We start from the raw sequence: 19290 nt of genomic DNA, 5'->3' as shown, positions 1-19290 counted from the left end.
ATAGCTTGAGTACCCTTTAATATTAGGACTTCAAACTTAAAATATAGAAAGAAGACATTAAATACAAGATGTAGTGCACCTAAACTTTGACCTTGACCCCTTTCTATGTTCAAGGTCAAATAGAGAAAAAACATGATTTTAACATAACTTTAAATACCTTTGACATTTAGACTTCAAACTTGGAATATGCAGAAGATACATAGGAGAAAGGTGTATGTGATCAAAATTTTTGACCTTGATCCAATGTTTATAGGGTCAAGGTCAAACTTTCACAACAAAATAGAGTTTAGGCCATAGCTTGAATGCCATTTGATATTAAGACTTCAAACTTAAAACATAGAAGGGAGACATTAAATACATGATGCAGTGCACAAGAACTTTGACCTTGACCCTTTTTTTGTTCAAGGTCAAATATAGAAAAACATGATTTGACCACTACTTGAGATATCTTTGAGATTTAGAATTCAAACTGGGAACATGCAGAGGACACATTGGAGAAAGTTTATGTGATCATATTATATGACCTTGATCCAATATTATTAGGTCAAGGTCAAATTTTCACATCTAAATAGATTTTAGGTCATAGCTTGAGTACCCTATGATATTAGGACTTCAAACATGTAACATAGAAAGAAGACATTAAAAACAAGATCTAGTGCACAAGGACTTTGACCTTGACCCAAGGTCAAATAGAGAAAAAAAACATGTTTTGAACATAACTTGAGAATCTTTTGACATTTAGACTTCAAACTTGTAACATGCAGAGGACACTAAGATGGAGAGATTATGTGATGAAAATTTTTGACCTTGATCCAATTATTATTAGGTCAAGGTCAAACATTCATATGAAATATATTTGAATTGATAACTTGATACCTTTCTTGACATTAGGATTGTTATTTGGAACAAGTAAAGACAACTTTAAGCTTAAATACACTACATCAATTTTTTTTACCTTGACCATTTTCTTCATTTAAGAAGCAAAAGAAAAAAGCAAGACCAGACAATAACTTTAGATCCTATAAAAGACTTGAAAGATGCACTGCATTATTCTTTTTCACCTTCATAGTAAAACTGCATTTGTTAATGTTGTTAAAGAAGGGGAGACATGTGTTTTTTGTTAAAAAAACAATACCCACTAGTTATTACATAATATGTTCAAAAATTGGGCAATATACATAGCCAACTATATTATACTCCTCATCTTTGTACATTTGTTCACAATTAAAATTAACCATCGTTCAGTAACAAAATAACAGTTTCATAATACTCGTAATATAAAAATCAAATCAAACTTAAATAACAACAATAGTGACACCAAAATCATAACTTCCTTCTTATATTTTACCAATAAACCTTCCAAGGTGCAAAAAACACTGGTCACTTTCATCAAAGGGTCGGTTTAAAGCACTTCAAATATGAAGCAAATTTTTTAACAACTGATTTATTTATATTTAATGATTGATCATTTTTAAAAAAAAAAAAAAAAAAAACCAAGAGGCCCATGGGCCACATCGCTCACCTGAGCACTGTGGCTAGGAAAAAGTAAAAATTGGTTTTTTATTGAAAAGTTTAAATCCAAAAGTAGTCCCTTGACCAATCATGGCTTTGCTTTTCTTGAGAAGGTTATTTTTAAAGAATTTTCCTATATATTTCTATATAAAATTTGATCATCCTTTGTGGCCCCGTCCTACCCCCGGGGAACATGACTTGAACAAACTTGAATCTACACTACCTAAGGATGCTTCCATATAAATATGATCAATCAGGGTTTTGCTGTTCTTGAGAAGAAGATTTTTAAAGATTTTTCCTTTATATTTCTATGTAAAACTTTGATCTTCCATTGTGGCCCCGCCCTACCCCGGGGGTTATGATTTGAACAAACTTGAATTGACACTACCTGAGGATGCTTCCATATAAATAGGATCAATTATGGCTTTGTCATTCTTGAGAAGAAGATTTTTAAAGAATTTTCCTATATATTTTTATGTTAAACTTTGGTCAGCCATTGTGGCTCCGCCCTACCCCCGGGGGTCATGATTTGCACAAATTTAAATCTACACTACCTGAGAATGTTTCTCCATAAGTTTCATTTTTCCTAGCACAGTGGTTCTTGAAAACAAGATTTTTAAAACATACCATCAAATTTTCATTAATTCCCAATTATCTCCCCTTGAATGAGGGTGTGGCCCTTTATTTGAACAAACTTGAATCCCCTTCACCCAAGGATGCTTTGTGGCAAGTTTGGTTGAAATTGGTCAATGGGTTCTAGAGAAGAAGTCGAAAATATGAAAAGTTTACAGACAGACAGATGGACAGACAGACAGACAAACAGCTAGATAGACAAAATGTGATCAGAAAAGAGCTAGAAATGAAACATTCCTCACCACAAAAGCCAGAAGAATATAGGGACCACCACCAGTAACATGTTTCTGGGAAGAACCAAACCATGCAGAGATAAATATCAATAGTCCTGAATCTTCGATGCAGGACCAAGTACGAGAATTGCTACAAACACTACTCCGGAGACTTACCTATTATTCTATGATGTAACGTACTTTGTCCACTGCAGCTGGTTCCCTCATAAGCTGGTAGCGAGGACAGTTCAGGATGTCCTGTCAACTTTATTCCTCAACTTCCTGTCTTGGACTGAAAAGCAATAAGTGGAAATCTTTAGTGTTGCCTAGTGACTTTGAATTAAAAAGAAAGTTTTTAGATTGTGAAGGGGGGGGGGGGTACTGATGTTGTGCATTTTAATTAAATGTACGAAATCTGTATTTCACAGTTTAATGCATTCATGTATTTTGTGAATTGTCTTAGGATTCATGTAATAATTGTTGCTATGTATTATTAAGCACTAAATCTATTCAACTGCATGTGTAAATGGGGAAAATGTGGATAATGTAAATGATGTATAATTGCAATGTGTAAAATGTGACATTTTCTTATATGAGGGAGTCTGTTCATGTAATTTTTTTTTCATTAATTATTTTATTTATCTTGATAAAATTATTTCAATTAACAATATTGTTTTTCTTACCAGTCTGATGAACTCAACAAAGGTTACAGAGGTGAATGGTAGAAATATGGGTATTACAGGTGTCAAAACTCTTCGTTGATGACAGACTGCATGCCGCACTGTAAAATCACCATTTTGGATCTTTAAAAGGGGAGGCTACTCCTGAAATCAAAGAAATTGTCATAAAAATGAGTAACCTGATTTTCTTTAGGTCTCACACAAGGAAATAATTTCACTATATGTTACTATATAGCTTTAATTAAATAAATTAATTAACTAGACTCTCAGCAGATAATTCATGAATGAGAAAAAAGATTAATGCTTAGACAAAATTTGAGATCAGAAAAAATATACCCCTTATGCAGCTTTTAAGAAAGAAAATTGAGACTAAACATACCTATACCCCGAAATACACATGGGCAAACAGCCAACACACCATCAAGGAAGTTACATCGATCATGCGTACCTAAAAAAAAAAGAGTTCCCTTTGATTCAGTGGCACAATTCTGCTGATATGATATTCCTAGTGCATGAGTCCAACATTAAAACTGTAGACCTACGTAAAGTTCATGAAAAAAGAAAAGAAATATTATTGTCTCTATATACATCATACATAGAACTACATTTGTTCATTTTGATTGGCTATCTCCTTGCATAAGACCTTTAAGGGGTAATTTTATGATATTTACCATGTGCACTGATTGCCATAAAACTAAAGAAAAAATACCAGCCTTACAAAGTCACTTAACCATGACCTTTGACATACCTTTAAGAATACCCTGGACAATTTGGTTTAACTTAAGACTTCTGAATTTTTAAATGCAGGTTTTGATAAATTAACCATTTAATATACTTATGAGCTCATAAAACTGTCCTTTAAAACTGTATGATAAAGAGTGTAAAAACTTTGAAACATGTTTGGAAAGTATTATCACACATGTGATATGGGATAAATTATCACCACAGAAAGATCAAAGAAAATCACTGCAGATATGCGACAATAATTCTTATCATTGTTTATTGTATGTCAAGTCTAGAATATGATATATCATTACAAATATTATGATTTTTAGCCGGGCACATTGCTCGTAGAGCAATGCTCAGCTATAGCGACGGTGAGCAACAGAAAATGCTGCTTCTTCACCGCCAAATTGAGTTTACGAGTAAAAGTATGGTACGTGACCAGCCGCTGTTGAGAAAACAAAATCACCTTAAGAAATAGTAAATTGAATATTTTTATCATAATATTAAATTGTTTAATATTTTTTCCTGGCTCCTTTGACTAATATTTTACAAAGTAATTCAACGGGTGCGAAAGGTTTTCACCAGGTATCCCTGTCTGCATCATATTCTATAAACAATATAATTAAAATTAGATTGTAGATCGGCTCGCATATTCAACACATTAACATCTAACAAGTCATCCCAAATGACCCATTGAGGGTCACGTAAGAGGTTAAATTCGGAACGCCTCAAGATTTATTTGCTTCAACAATATATGATGATTTTGCCAGCTGCGATTTGATTAATTGATAGAATTTGACCTCTGACGTGACCCTCAACGGGATGTTGTTAGATGTTAGTGTAGCGAGTATGCAAGCGGATCTAACATCTAATTTGAATTAGATTGATTCTATAAATAAAGGTTGTACTATCAGGCTAAAACAAATGCAGGGAACATCATTAATGACTTGATGCAAATCTCACCGCTGAGGACATCAGTGCAGAGACGTTTGACCTTAATCTTGCTGCATCAGTGTTTATTTACTTCTGTTTGTATATAAAACCGGATTACCCCAAAACGATACGTGATAAATATTTTTCGCTATTAATTTCTAGCTATATTTTATTTTATTTTTAAAACTATTTAATATTATACATGCCATTGAGATATTTTTGTGTGTATTACATATTCTCTAAACGTCTGAACGTGATTTTAAACTGTCACCACAGTCCTTGTTCATTATCCTGTAAATGAGCCCGGCTCAATACATTTACTATGAAAATAATTGGACAAATTTGTGAATGCAATGATGCATAGCAATTAATCTTTTCCTGACATTCACCTTCTCCTAAAAATTTGTCGTGTTATTTATTTATTTATTGCAAAGTCGTCCCTGGACTAGTGCTACGGTCAATGCAGCTGCATTGGGCCATGCAATTTCGAACCCTGCGTGGTGAGAGTTTGTCCCGAGACACAGTTAGATTATTCTAACTAGCACCAATATAGAATAAATCATACCGATTAATCAACATCACTACAATATGAGGACGTAAAAATAGGATAAAACATCCTTTAGTCCAGCAATAACTGAATAAGCCACTAAATTGTTTTTGATGTACCTTCAAACAAATCAAATTAATGTTCTTGATTCCCACTTTTCACGTTATGACTGACTTAGTGCTTCTTGATACCAAAACAATTTTTCTATTACCTATAATTTTGACTTTAGGTTGAATTCGCCAATTTCATGCTTGCGAAGTTGTGTCAATGTGTGCATTACGACGCTCCGGCTACTTTCGTTATTTCTAACCAATGAAAATTGTCCTTACTTTTCTGTTGCGTCATGCAATTTTATTGCACGTGTAATGGTTAGGGGCGTGGATATCGGCCTGGATAGCTCAGTAGGTAGAGCACCTGACTAGTGATATAGGGGTCCCGGGTTCGATTCCCGGTCCTGCCACGCATCACTGAATTGTAGAACACACATCACAAGATTTCGAATATACATCACAAGATTATCGAACATACATCACAAGATTTCGAATATACATCACAAGATTTCGAACATACATCACAAGATTATAGAATATACATCACAAGATTTCGAATATACATCACAAGATATTGAATATACATCACAAGATTTCGAATATACATCACAAGATTATTGAACATACATCACAAGATTTCGAATATACATCACAAGATTTCGAACATACATCACAAGATTATAGAATATACATCACAAGATTTCGAATATACATCACAAGATATTGAATATACATCACAAGATTTTGAACATACATCACAAGATATTGAATATACATCACAAGATTTCGAATATACATCACAAGATTTCGAACATACATCACAAGATTATAGAATATACATCACAAGATTTCGAATATACATCACAAGATATAGAATATACATCACAAGATTTTGAACATACATCACAAGATTTCGAATATACATCACAAGATTTCGAACATACATCACAAGATTATAGAATATACATCACAAGATTTCGAATATACATCACAAGATATTGAATATACATCACAAGATTTTGAACATACATCACAAGATATTGAATATACATCACAAGATTTCGAATATACATCACAAGATTTCGAACATACATCACAAGATTATAGAATATACATCACAAGATTTCGAATATACATCACAAGATATTGAATATACATCACAAGATTTTGAACATACATCACAAGATATTGAATATACATCACAAGATTATAGAATATACATCACAAGATTTCGAACATACATCACAAGATTATAGAATATACATCACAAGTTTTAGAATATACATCACAAGATATTGAATATACATCACAAGATTTTGAACATACATCACAAGATTTTGAATATACATCACAAGATTTCGAACATACATCACAAGATTTTGAATATACATCACAAGATTTCGAACATACATCACAAGATTTTGAATATACATCACAAGATTTCGAACATACATCACAAGATTTTGAATATACATCACAAGATTTTGAATATACATCACAAGATTTCGAACATACATCACAAGATTTTGAATATACATCACAAGATTTCGAACATACATCACAAGATTTTGAATATACATCACAAGATTATCAAATATTGCAACGTTTGACATGCCATAATTTTGTATTTTTCAAAAAATTCTTTCGTTTCCACATATGGCTTTTCAACATCATGTAAATATCTTGGTGTAAAATAAGCCCTCGAACCGCATTCATTTCTAAGGAGGTCAACAAAACACAGCATGAAGTATGTAAATCAAATTGTGATTTTTAAAAAATATACACCTTCATGTTTCAAATGACATATAAAAATGTTAGTTTCAGATCACAAAATTTTTTGACTTATCCCAAAGTCGATTTAGTACTTTAAATTCAGAATGCGTGACACATGTATTCTGACTAGAAAGGATGTTGGAATTTACGTCACTCAAAACCTCATTAAGCGGAAAAGAGGTCAAAAGGTTAAAGATGACATTTTTGTTTCATGTTTTGTTTCATGTTAATACGCTAAGCGCATTATTTAATTTTTTTGGAAACAAAGTTGCATTTATTAGAAAGATTAGATCTTTCAAACAATAATAATTCATTGCTTAAACGTACCTACATAATCAAAATAATTTCTTTAAGAGTTCTTGATGATTGTGTTTTTTTTTTGTTTTTTGTTTTTGTTTTTTTTAAAACTAATTTGTTCTCTTTTATCAGATCTAGAAGAGCTTCATGTAAAGATACACACACACACAAACAAAAATGAAACTATAATGTTTGTTTTTTCTTTTGCTAAATCATTTCCGACAGCTTAAGATATCATATCTAAAAATAATTATATCTGATATTAACCCAGAGCCTCCTGACTTAACTTTTTTTTTCTTCATAAATAAAATTGCATCTTTTCAAAACTCCTACCATTAGACATTATATGCACATCCATGAACACTGGACACCTATAAAAGAAAAAAAGACAGATGTTTTAAATCATGCATAATCTATAAAATATAAAAACAAGAGAAGTATTAGACTACATTGTACAAAAAAAGAACAATTGTAGTTTGAAATTTATTAATATTGTGTTGTTTACCCGAAGTTCACCTACGAAATTCTGATTAACACTTTTTGACAGGATAGGATTAAATGAACCTTAAACCCATTGTTTATGAACAAGTGTTTAAAAGATATGCATTAAGGAAGGATATAAGCAAAATTTGATTTTCCGAAATTGGATCCTGACATTTTAAGTCTTTTTACCTTTTGTCAGGTATATTTTTAGTTTTATTTAATTTGATTCAAATCACAACAAATTTGGGAGTCAATACATGAAGACTACTTTTGTCAATAGAGTTCGTTTAATATCACTTTTTTCGTGAAATGTGTGCCCTAATCAAAAATCACTTCTTCGACGTTTTCTCTCTTTTTTATCCGAATAAATCATGAGGTAGAACAAAATTGTGAGTAAGAGGGATTGTCCATTCCACTATTTACTTTGATTCTGTGATTAATATAGCAGCGAATGTGAATAATTATAAGTTATTTTATTAAAATAGTGTTAAAAGTAGGTTCCGACATCGCTCATAATAAATTCTAATATGTGTATAGAAGCATAAAACGTCTCTTCAAAGTCTTTTTTCAGACTATTATCGTATCCACTGCATTATCGCAAATCTTGCTTGAAAATATACACTTCGAATCGACAAAGTGTAGCGTTGTATGACTAAAGTTATATATCTGACTTCGGTATAGCCCTAACAAGGAATACCATAGTTTACTATAGTTAACTATGGTACCAAAGTAAAAACTTTGGAACTTTTATTTACTATGGTGAAAACTTTGGAACTTCAATTTATTATAGTAATTACTGTGAAACTTTGATTTACTATAGTTATAATATTGAAACTTTGAATTACTATGGTGAAAACTTTGGAACTTTGATTTACTATAGTAATAACTTTGGAATTTTTATTTACTATAGTTATAACTTTAAGGTTATTAATTCATTAAGTAATTATCATTTTAATGGTAAAAAGCCATTAAGTTATTTTTGGAATTGATTATGAGGTAATTGGCTTTTGTTGTCTCAATATCATCATAACAACTTTTGTCCAGAGATCAAGCTGTTCACAAGATGAAACACACCCTTTAAGTCCGGCTTAATGGTGGCTTATAGGTCCTTAATGGTGGTTTAATGGTTGTCTTTAAGTCACCATTAAGTCACCTTTAAGCACCTTTAAGTAACATTTACACCACCATTAAGTTACTATTAAGCCAACTCAAAGCCCTTAAAGGGTGCTTAAATGTAGCTTAATGGTAGCTTAATGGTGGCTTACAGGTCCTTAATGGTAACTTTTAGACCACCATTAAGTCACCATTAAGCTACCTTTAAGCTAGACTTACAGGTGCTTAATGTCCAAACTCCATTAAGCTACCATTAAGCTACCATTAAGCCACCATTAAGCCACCATTAAGTCACATTACGCAGTCGATAATATTGTTTATATGGGTGAAAAATTATTTTTATAGTGATTTGTTTTCAATATTATAAATGTAGAGTTCGCTTATATCTTGATTTGGTAAAAATAATGAAAAAGAACGAAATTCGAAATCCAAAAATTAAAAAAAAAAACGCCACAATCTGGGCGCGATCTCATGACATTAGGGTTGAAAAGCTAACGCCTTATCCATTACGCTATCGACGCTCTTGATAATGTGATGAAAATATTAAATATTTAGCCTTTATTTTTTTCAAAATTTGTTTGGACTTGTAAAGGTATTTACTAGTATTTTGTTGAACATTTTCAAAAGTCTTGAATTGATTTATTAATCAAAATATAAACAATTTTATTTGTGGATCTTAGCACATTAATATATATTTCTACACTGAGTTCGGCTTTTAGATTGATGTAATGTGATTGAGTTTCTGTTATTCCAAAATTTTCGAATTGTCAATATGAAATCATGATTGAAAATAAATTAATTATAGATAAAAACACAAAAGTCTATCATCGAAAAAGAAAGAGATCTAGAGCCGAGCTCGTTGCAAAGCAACGAGTAGGTCTTCCGTTGGAGCTGTGGACAGGAAGTACTGACCTTGGGTCAAGGTCACTGCACTTTCTCATGTTAACAACCTTTTCTTCTCATCATGAGCCTCCAGTGAATCTTAATTACAAATTTATGCTTAAAAATTTTTTCTCTCTCAATGACCTTGATTTGCCAGAAAGACATTTGATCAGGATGACATGACACAACCTCCAATCATAAGTAATCTATGTTTCAAGTAATAGTCTCCAATGATTTTCACTTACTAGTTCATAGCCTGGAAAAGAACAGATTTCTTCTGTCAGTGACCTTGATTTTAACAGAATAACCTTGGCTCTTTGTCAAGACAAACCCTCAATCTGAAACAACTTTTAGAAATTCATAACTCTGACAGGTGTTCTACAACTTTTCTGTCATTGGCCCTGAATTTGTTAAAATGATCTTATTTTAAGTCATCTAAAAACCGGCGGACTATAAGCAATTTATATCAAGTATGAACTTTAACAAATAAAGTAAGAATGAAAAAATACTATTTTCTGAGTCAAAACCGTAAAAAAAACCTTTTTATCACAAGTAATCTCTGTATCAAGTATGACTGAGCTTACAGATATTCTCGATTACATATAAATGAATGCAACAAAACATTAATTCTTTCTCCAGTGATCTTGAATTTCCCGTAATATTGCCTTGAATAAATACAACGACACATCCTAGGATCATTTGAAATCTTTGTATCGAGTACAAGCTTCTGGTTTCTTTATGTTATAGCCAGGCTTTCAGGGAAAAACTTTCAGGGACAGACAGACATATGGACAGTTAAACAGACCGTTTCATTCCCGTCCCATCCACACTACCCCCCCCCCCCCCAAATACACAATCACTTTGCAAGGGAAAACTCTAGTCATGATTTGAAAAAAAAGTAATCTTTTTTATATTAGGAAGCTTTCATAAATATGGTTTCTCATACTTGCTCTGTAGTTCGCAAGAATAATATTTCAAAACGACCCCCTTTTCTTTTAACTGACCGTTTTCTTCATTGTTTTCATTCTATATCCCCCAAGGTTGCCCGCATAGCGCAGTGATTAGAGAGACTGCTCTATAGTCGCGAGGTAAGGATCAGCTCCTTACGTCGTGGTTTCGAATCCCACTGTGGGACGTGGGGACCTGTTCTTCCGATGAGACCGTATAAAACAAGGTCCTGTGTCGCTTTAGGTGCTGGCACAAAAAAGATCCCTCCCTGCTCAAAGGCCCTAGGTGCCGATTATAAGACAATTAATGTTTAACTATGGTGCCGGTTATGATTTTAACGGTTTAAATTAGGAAATAAAAGTGTCTAATTACATGATTAATTTCTGATATTCAGTACATGTAGCTGCAGATTGTTATATAAATTCTTACGTTTTCGATTCCGTACATACGATGCGGGTTTATCACTATTTACATGTTTATTGTATAACCTGCTACTGATATTTTTAAAATCACGGAACAAAATAAAAATGTTAGCACACTATACTAATCATTTACAGGTTTTGAATAAATTATTACACAAAATAAATTCATTAATTGCTTTAAAATCTTGAATAATTTTTTCAACTTGACAATTCAACCTGTAATAAAAATGGGCATTGTGCAAGCACAGAAGTCACTTATGAAGTTAAATTACAGGTGCGGAGATACTTATCGATGTTTAGTCCATTTCATTGAGTATAATTCTAATTAGATCCTTATGATTCGGAGGGTTTTCTTTAAAAGTTTAAAACTGAAATAGCCATGGTAAAAATCTGTGATGAAAAAAATGTATTTGGGAAAATTTGTGTTCAGAAGCACAAATTAAGCTTGTGCATTTAAATCAATATTGGTTGAAGTTAAGTAACCGCAGATCGCCAGTCCTTACGCTATGAATCGTCAAAATGAAAAGTAAAATTACACATTGAACTAACGAACTATAAAATTGAAGATTGATTAATGTATACATATAAACCCCAGCGTTTTGTTCTAAAGTCTAACCTAAGATATTTTAAAATATTTTTGAAAGATTCGATTTACTTAAAGAAAATAATGTTTTGAATTTCCGTAAGTTTGTAAAATAAGATTTAACATTCGACCACGCTGTGTAAATTTGCTATGTGTCAACAAGCAATGGAAGGAATGATTGGTCGCGTAATTGTAAACAAACACAAAGCCTAGATAGCTGTTTTAGTAAATTTATGTATCACAATCAAATTTAAAACAAAGATAAGCCAACATATTAATCTCAATTATCCGACAATAATAATTTTCCATTAATTGTAAAATAGTTTTAATACACCAATTATTTTGTTTATGACTACGGGGTCAATGGTTCGCCGCGGTGTGTCGTTTTAGATTTTCTTGGACACGTGTAATCGTAAGAATACGCAATGGTACACACGCTTGAAATCTGGGTTCCAGGTGAATGTGAGAATTGCGCGGTAAATAATTTTTGTATTATTTGACTCTTTAAAAGTTCAGTTTATGAGATCGGGCTTTTATCCTTTTCGTTCATATTGTTTGTGTTCATATTTAAACGAAGAAAACATACTAACTCGTGCTTTTTCTATAACTCTTTCTCTTGGAAAGATCTTGATTAATAAAATGAAAATGATGCCATTGAATACTCTGAACGGGAACCAAAGAACACGTTTAAAACCTAATTTAAAAAAAAAGAGATATGATAGAGCGTTGTAAAATATTAATTACTTACGGCAAATTTACTGCAATTCTACGCATAAAGACTAAAGAGTTTTCCTTAAATAGCAAGATGAGAACTATCTAGCTTTCTTTCCTATAATACGTAAGACTCAAACAAAATAATATTTTCATAGGACAGAGATAGTATTAAGGAACAATTTAATATATTCAAAAAAATGAATTTAACCATTCTGTGTTTGTATTTGTGTATAACTGTGGGTCGCTGGATTACCCGCCGATTGATTTCCGATGACCAACTTTGCCCCGCGTTATCGAGGGAGGCGCGTTATATAATTGTAAACAAACAAGGTGAATGTAAAGGCGTGCGCTTAGTAAATAAGCATGACAATTTGGGGGAAAAAAGCACAAAACACTTCAAGAACTTTATTCTAAAGAATAGTAGCATCCAATGTAGCCATGATTTTTATTTAAAGTAAGTTTGTTTTATATACACACATGAGAAGCTCTCATTTACGAGCTGAGCGAAAAGGACTACCTGTACATATAAAGGTCATGCATCTACCTCATTTTAAACAAGACTAGAACAAAATAACAATTTCATAAGATCAGTAAGATGTTAAAGCACAACTTTATTATCAAAAGTCATTCGAAATATTAATCGTTTTTGAGATATATAGCAAAAACTTTCAAGGGCACTAGATCCCTAATTTTAAGGGCAAGCCCCTTTTTAATGATATCAGATGAAAGCTCTTGCAATAATGCACAACTTTTATTCAATATCTCTTAACAAAATATTTTTAGTTTTCAAGAAAAAAAGGAAAATATGTGTAAATGTTCAATCTTTTAGGCGTTCTAATTTTTGACCCCTATAAAGCGCCATTTTGAATACAGAAATCGAAAAACAAAAACTGATGTGCACAACTTCAATCCATCTGTTATCTAAAACCAGTAAAATTTCTGGTCCAGCTTTTGTGGTCTCTGAGCCTTTATCCGGAAACGAAAGCCTATAATTTTTCTTATAAAGGGAAATAACTCATAAGCGGAAGTAAATTTTTAAAATGTTAGACATTATTCTGATAGAGTTTATTACCATCTATAATGTCTGAAAATTTGAGCAAAATCTATTAAAAAATGACTGAGATATGAGGCCTCAAAGTTGGCGTCTAGGAAGTAGAAGAAAAACTAGAAACTCTTGTTGCTTCAGCAACAAAGAAGGTCTTCCGTTCTCCTCTAATTATCTGTAAGAAGGTATGTCCCAAAATCATTTCAAATATTCTTTTTATAAAAGATATTTATGGGAGAGTAAGAAACTCAATTTATGCAGTTTTTCTCTCATAACTAGAAGTCGTCGTTTTTCTTTCCAGTGGGACTGACATATTTCGAAACTACTAGTAAAAAGCTATTAAGGTAATTCTAAGAAAGATTCCATTAAGAAAAGTTAAAAATTTTGATTTCTTTGATCACTTCCTGTGACAACTGGAAGTGATGGTGGATGATCTTAAACACAAAGGATTTGTCTACTCATCAAGGTCTACCACCCCTAGTAGTTTAGTGTCTTAATCTCTTACCGTTAACGAGATCTAGTAATGATAACTTCTGATTTTGAGGACAGGAAGTCTCGCGACAGGAAGTGAATTTTACTGAGATATTAGACATTACTGTAGACATTTGCAGTCTGAATAACATATCCAAAAATCATTACAAATACTTTAACTATAACAAGTATTTATGGGAAAGAAAAATATTCAAATTATGTAGTTTTTCTCTTTTAACCGGAAGTTGTCGATTTTGTTTCCGGTGAAACTATCATATTTCAAAACTACAAATAAGATGCTATAATGTGATGCAAAAAGTTTCTATAAAGAAAAGTTGAATTTTTCGATTTCTTTGATCACTTCTCGTGACAACCGGAAGTGACGGCGGACAATGTTATCCCAACTGGTTTTGCCTACTCGTCAAGATCTACCACTTGAAACAGTTTGGTGTCTTAATCTCTTATCGTTTACGAGATCTAGCTATGATAACTTCACAATTTGAGGACAGAAAATCACGCAACCGGAAGTGAATTCTACTGAGATTTTAGACATTACTGTAGACATTTGCAATCTGAATAACATATCCAAAAATCATTACAAATATGTCATGTATAAGAAATATTTAGGAGAAAGAAAAAATACTAAAATAATGCAGTTTTTCTCTTAAAACCGGAAGTTGACGTTTTTGTTTCAGGTTGGACTGACATATTTTAAAAATACAAATAAGATAGTATAACGTCATGCCAAAAAAGATTAATAAAAGAAAATTTAAAAATTTTGATTTTTCGGAACACTTCCTGTGACGACCGGAAGTGACGGCTGACAATGTTATCCAAACTGAATTTGCCTACTCATCAAGATCTACCAATTATATAAGTTTGGTGTCTTTATCTTTTTCCGTTTACGAGATCTAGCTATGATAAGTTCTCATTTTGAGGACAGAAAATCACGCGACCGGAAGTGAATTTAACAAAGATATTTGACCTTCCTGTAGATATTAGCAGTTTGAATTACATATCCAAAAATCGTAACAAATATGTCATGTATAAGAAATATTTAGGAGAAAGAAAAATACTAAAAAATGCAGTTTTTCTCTTAAAACCGGAAGTGGATGTTTTTGTTTCCGGTTGGACTGATATATTTTAAAAATACAAAAAAGATAGTATAACGTCATGCCAAAAAAGTTTAATAAAAGAAAATTAAAAAATTTTGATGTTTTGGAACACTTCCTGTGACGACCGGAAGTGACGGCTGACAATCTTATCCAAACTGAATTTGCCTACTCATCAAGATCTACCAATTGTATAAGTTTGGTGTCTTAATCTTTTTCCGTTTACGAGATCTAGCTATGATAAGTTCTCATTTTGAGGACAGGAAATCACGCGACCGGAAGTGAATTTTACAAAGATATCTGACGTTACTGTAGGCATTTGCAGTCTGATTAACATATCCAAAAATCATAACACTTTATCTATAAAAAAAATTATGGGAAAGAAAAATACTCAGATTATGTATTTTTTCTTTTATACCCGGAAGTTGTCGTTTTTGTTTCCGGTGGGACTGATATATTTCGAAACTACAAGTAAGATGCTGTACAGTGTTGCAAAAAAAATTCCAATGAACAAACGTTGAAATTTTCGATTTCTTTGATCACTTCCTGTGACGACCGGAAGTGACGGCGGACAATCTTAACCCAAATGGGCTCGCCTACTTATCAAGATCTATTACTCATATAAGTTTGGTGTCTTAATCTCTTACCGTTTCTGAGATATGACTCGGATAAAATCTTTTTGAAAAAGCGGAAATCGGACATAACTGACGACCGGAAGTGATTTTTGAAAAAATGAAAAAAAACGCCTGAGCGTATTTCTACTCTCTATCATCCCTGAAAATTTCAGGAAAATCCATCCAGCCATAGCTGAAAAATCCGTCTTACAAGAAAAGGGGAAAAAATAATAATAATAAAAAGAAACAGTAGAATCACTATAAGGTCTTCCGTCTGAAACGGAAGACCTTAAAAAAGAAGAATAATCTTTACCAACAGAATCAGTAGAAGGTCTTCCGTTGGAAACGGAAGACCTTAAAAAAACAGATTCTACTATTGTTTTTAATATACTGCGGATATTAACGGTTTCTGTGTCAACAATTTAGTGACAATCTTTGCGTAAGAGTTACCTGGTTAATTACGTTTACAAAAACTTTTTTTTAGAATATCATATTCAGTTTCAATTCTTTTTGTATCATAATGGGTATCAAAATAATTGACTTTTTACGATAAATCATAATTTTTAATTTGTTATATGCTTGCGTTGCATTTAAATTTAAAAAAAATAATTGATCATTAAAATCTGTCAGTGTACGTTGTGTATGTATAGTTTCCTGTTAGTTAACCGGGGACGGGGGGACTCGATCCTTATTAAGGTCTATTGTCTGACCAGTCGATTTACTGTACATTGATCATCTGTTAATCTTACCCCGTTTCTCAATGTGTATACATCTGGTCGGATGTCATGTTTAGTCTGATCGGCCGTTCCTCTGAAAATCGATTTTGAAATAACAATCATTGAAGACCGACTAGATTTTGACAGATACTAACAGCTGCATTATTAAAAAAGAAATAACAATTTAATTAGAATGATTCATGATGTAAAAGCCATTAAAAAGTTTTTCACAGTAAAGTCAATCTTTGAAAACTAAACATTTGTATACCAGTAGCCCCCCCCCCCCCCGAAAAAAAGGACAGATTTTTTTCATGAAATTATATAGTTATATTCCTGTGAATTCTGTAGCAGAATGTTTCTTTTAACATATGAAAAAAAAAAATACCATTTTGTTTTTAAAAAGTAATATATATTTTGTGTTCATGAATATAGATAATTTTAAGAACAAATTGATTTTTGGTATAGTGAATTTAAGATAATTCACAAGGACTTGCTCACGCTGTGTAATAATTATTTATTTTTAAAAATCATATACACTAAAAATAAAAACAACGCATGTAATAATGATTTATTTAAAAAAAATAATATACGGTTCTGATACAGGATGTCTTGTTTTATTATCACTGTAAATGATTTTAAGAAAAAAAATAGACACCTCAAGCAAGCCCCTGTGGCTATTAGCTAACTTTGTTCCCAGTGATCAAGTTTATGCATGTTGACAAAAAAACTTGTAAAAATTATGATCGAGACAGAATTATGAGTTGGAATAGATTTTGCGTAAATGATATTAAAATAACTAAAAGTTAGTTCAAAGATTCCATATAAGATGCGTAAAAGTTTAATGAGGGTTGACCATTAAGTCACCATTAAGGATGTATTCTTATGATACGCGGAAAAAAACGTGCATTAAACTTTTCAAATGCTTATATATTTCTGAAAGTGTAATATCCAAGGAATAATTTAAAGACAAGAAAAGTATATGTTAGTGTTCATCTAAGAGAGGTTCAACCCTTTGAACATAGGCCAAAATAGAGCATGGGAAATTTCTTTAAAAATGCTGCTAGACAATAAAATACCTCATAAAACTTATAAATACAGTGAATTAAAACTTAATTTGGCTTAAATTTACTTGAAAGTATTGCAAAGTTGATTTTTTAAACAAAATATGAGCAAATAAATACCAAATAATGAACTTGTACCCAAAAATGTTGTTCACCCATGTCAAAATTAGGCACATTTTTCTCTTTAAATTGCTCGAAAAACCAAAGAAAAACATATTTCTACAATTAAACTTTTTAAGAAAATTGTTGTACACTTTCTTTAGGTATTATGGCTTCTTTTCATAGCATGAAAAGTAGGGGTTAGTGCACATATAAGAAAGTTTTGATACTTTTTATATCCCCACCCCATGTTTCTTTTTCAGCATTTAATGAGAAAATAAATCAAGCATTTAGGCATCAAAGTATGTGTTTTATTCACCAAATATTCAAAATTAGTGTGATAATTTCAGGTAATATTTACAATTTTGTTAAAAAAAAGATTTTTAAGAACAAAAAGTAACCAATTAACACATAAAACTTCACAATAGTCTGTTGGATGTCCTCTCTTTCTCTTGCCCTGGGGGTTCAAGATTGGGTCCTGGTTTGGGGTGTTGGATTGTGGCTTTACAGGGATTAGTCAAATCCAGTCCCACTTTCTCAATCTGATTTTTATGGTTTTCTCCATCTGATTTTAGTGGTTCTTAAACCCTGCTCTCTTCTAAAAGCCTTCATTAGTGATTCTTGTGAAAACAAGACTTACCTGTAAAAAATTATTTTAGAAAAAAATTAGATTATAAGTTACCGGTAATATCATTGTTCAAAAAATGTAAAATCATTATTTTGTCTATCTGACTTTGTTTTTATGAACCCAGGCCTGTAGTTTAGACTAAAATAATTTCTACATTTTCCATGGTGTTTCAGAAATATTCCATTTTTTTTTTAACCCGCATAAGCCGCCATAGAATGAAGCGACCTAGTTTCTTACCGATTGTAAACAGCTAAAAATTATAGAAGTTATCTTATTATATTCTTACGGTATGTCTATAAATTTGAGATAGAGATTCTGCATTTACAATATCAAAGGCAATTTATCATATACTAAAAGCTAATTAACATGCTAAAGTTGTAATAAAAAAGATAATTCGAATGTTGTCGTCTGCACGCCTCTGGAGACCTTAGCTGCTTAGGCCTAACGTTACGTACATGTAACATGTAATATGCTATATGTTTGAGTTTGCGATGTGACAGTATACTTTGTATTTTGAAACCTTTGTATCTATAACGCATAAACATTGCTATTTTCAATAAGTTTGAAAGCACTGTAAACCTACATTTTCGCTTTTCCACTGCGTCAACACCCTTCGGCGCTCTTGGCTGGCATGTTTGGTTACCGCTTTCGAGAATGTTCCTGTAGGTTTAATTGTGATCTCGACAATTTTTAAAATGTTTTAAAATTTCTGTCGGTTGGCTCTTTTAATGGAATGCCATTTGGCATTCCTGTCGCTTTGAAACGGGAGATCCCGTCTTCTTGAGTCTTCCCCTCTCGGTGTCGATTTCACTTGTCGACTTTCTTAGGCCCATGTCGTAAATATCGTAATTTTGCACACGTGTTGATCATTAATTCAACATAGAAAGATTTTTTATTTAAAAATAAATATAGTTAAACATATAAATCAAAAAAACTTTAAAAACTTCTTTGTAATTTGTTATCAGTTTGAATTTTACGACATGTCTAAGTACGAAGACCCACTTGGGGTAAATTGATCAGAAGAATTCATCCTTAA

At 32.0% G+C, this 19290-nt stretch overlaps 1 long non-coding RNA gene across 1 annotated transcript; it reads right to left on the bottom strand.

Moving 5' to 3' along the window:
* Window positions 1–2267: 2267 nt before the first annotated feature.
* Window positions 2268–5526, bottom strand: LOC134228522 (uncharacterized). The gene is made up of 4 exons (XR_009984014.1): window positions 5455–5526; window positions 3417–3485; window positions 3041–3181; window positions 2268–2649 (listed from the first exon to the last, which is right to left on the bottom strand). It is a non-coding gene; the product is annotated as an uncharacterized LOC134228522 (long non-coding RNA).
* Window positions 5527–19290: the final 13764 nt, after the last annotated feature.

This window comes from Saccostrea cucullata, unplaced genomic scaffold (genome assembly GCF_032062105.1).
Source record: "Saccostrea cucullata isolate Sc308-1 unplaced genomic scaffold, CSIRO_AGI_Scuc_v1 ctg213, whole genome shotgun sequence".
Classification (NCBI taxonomy): domain Eukaryota; kingdom Metazoa; phylum Mollusca; class Bivalvia; order Ostreida; family Ostreidae; genus Saccostrea; species Saccostrea cuccullata.
The sequence above is the reverse complement of the archived record's forward strand: the minus strand, read 5'-3'. Positions and strand labels throughout refer to the sequence as shown.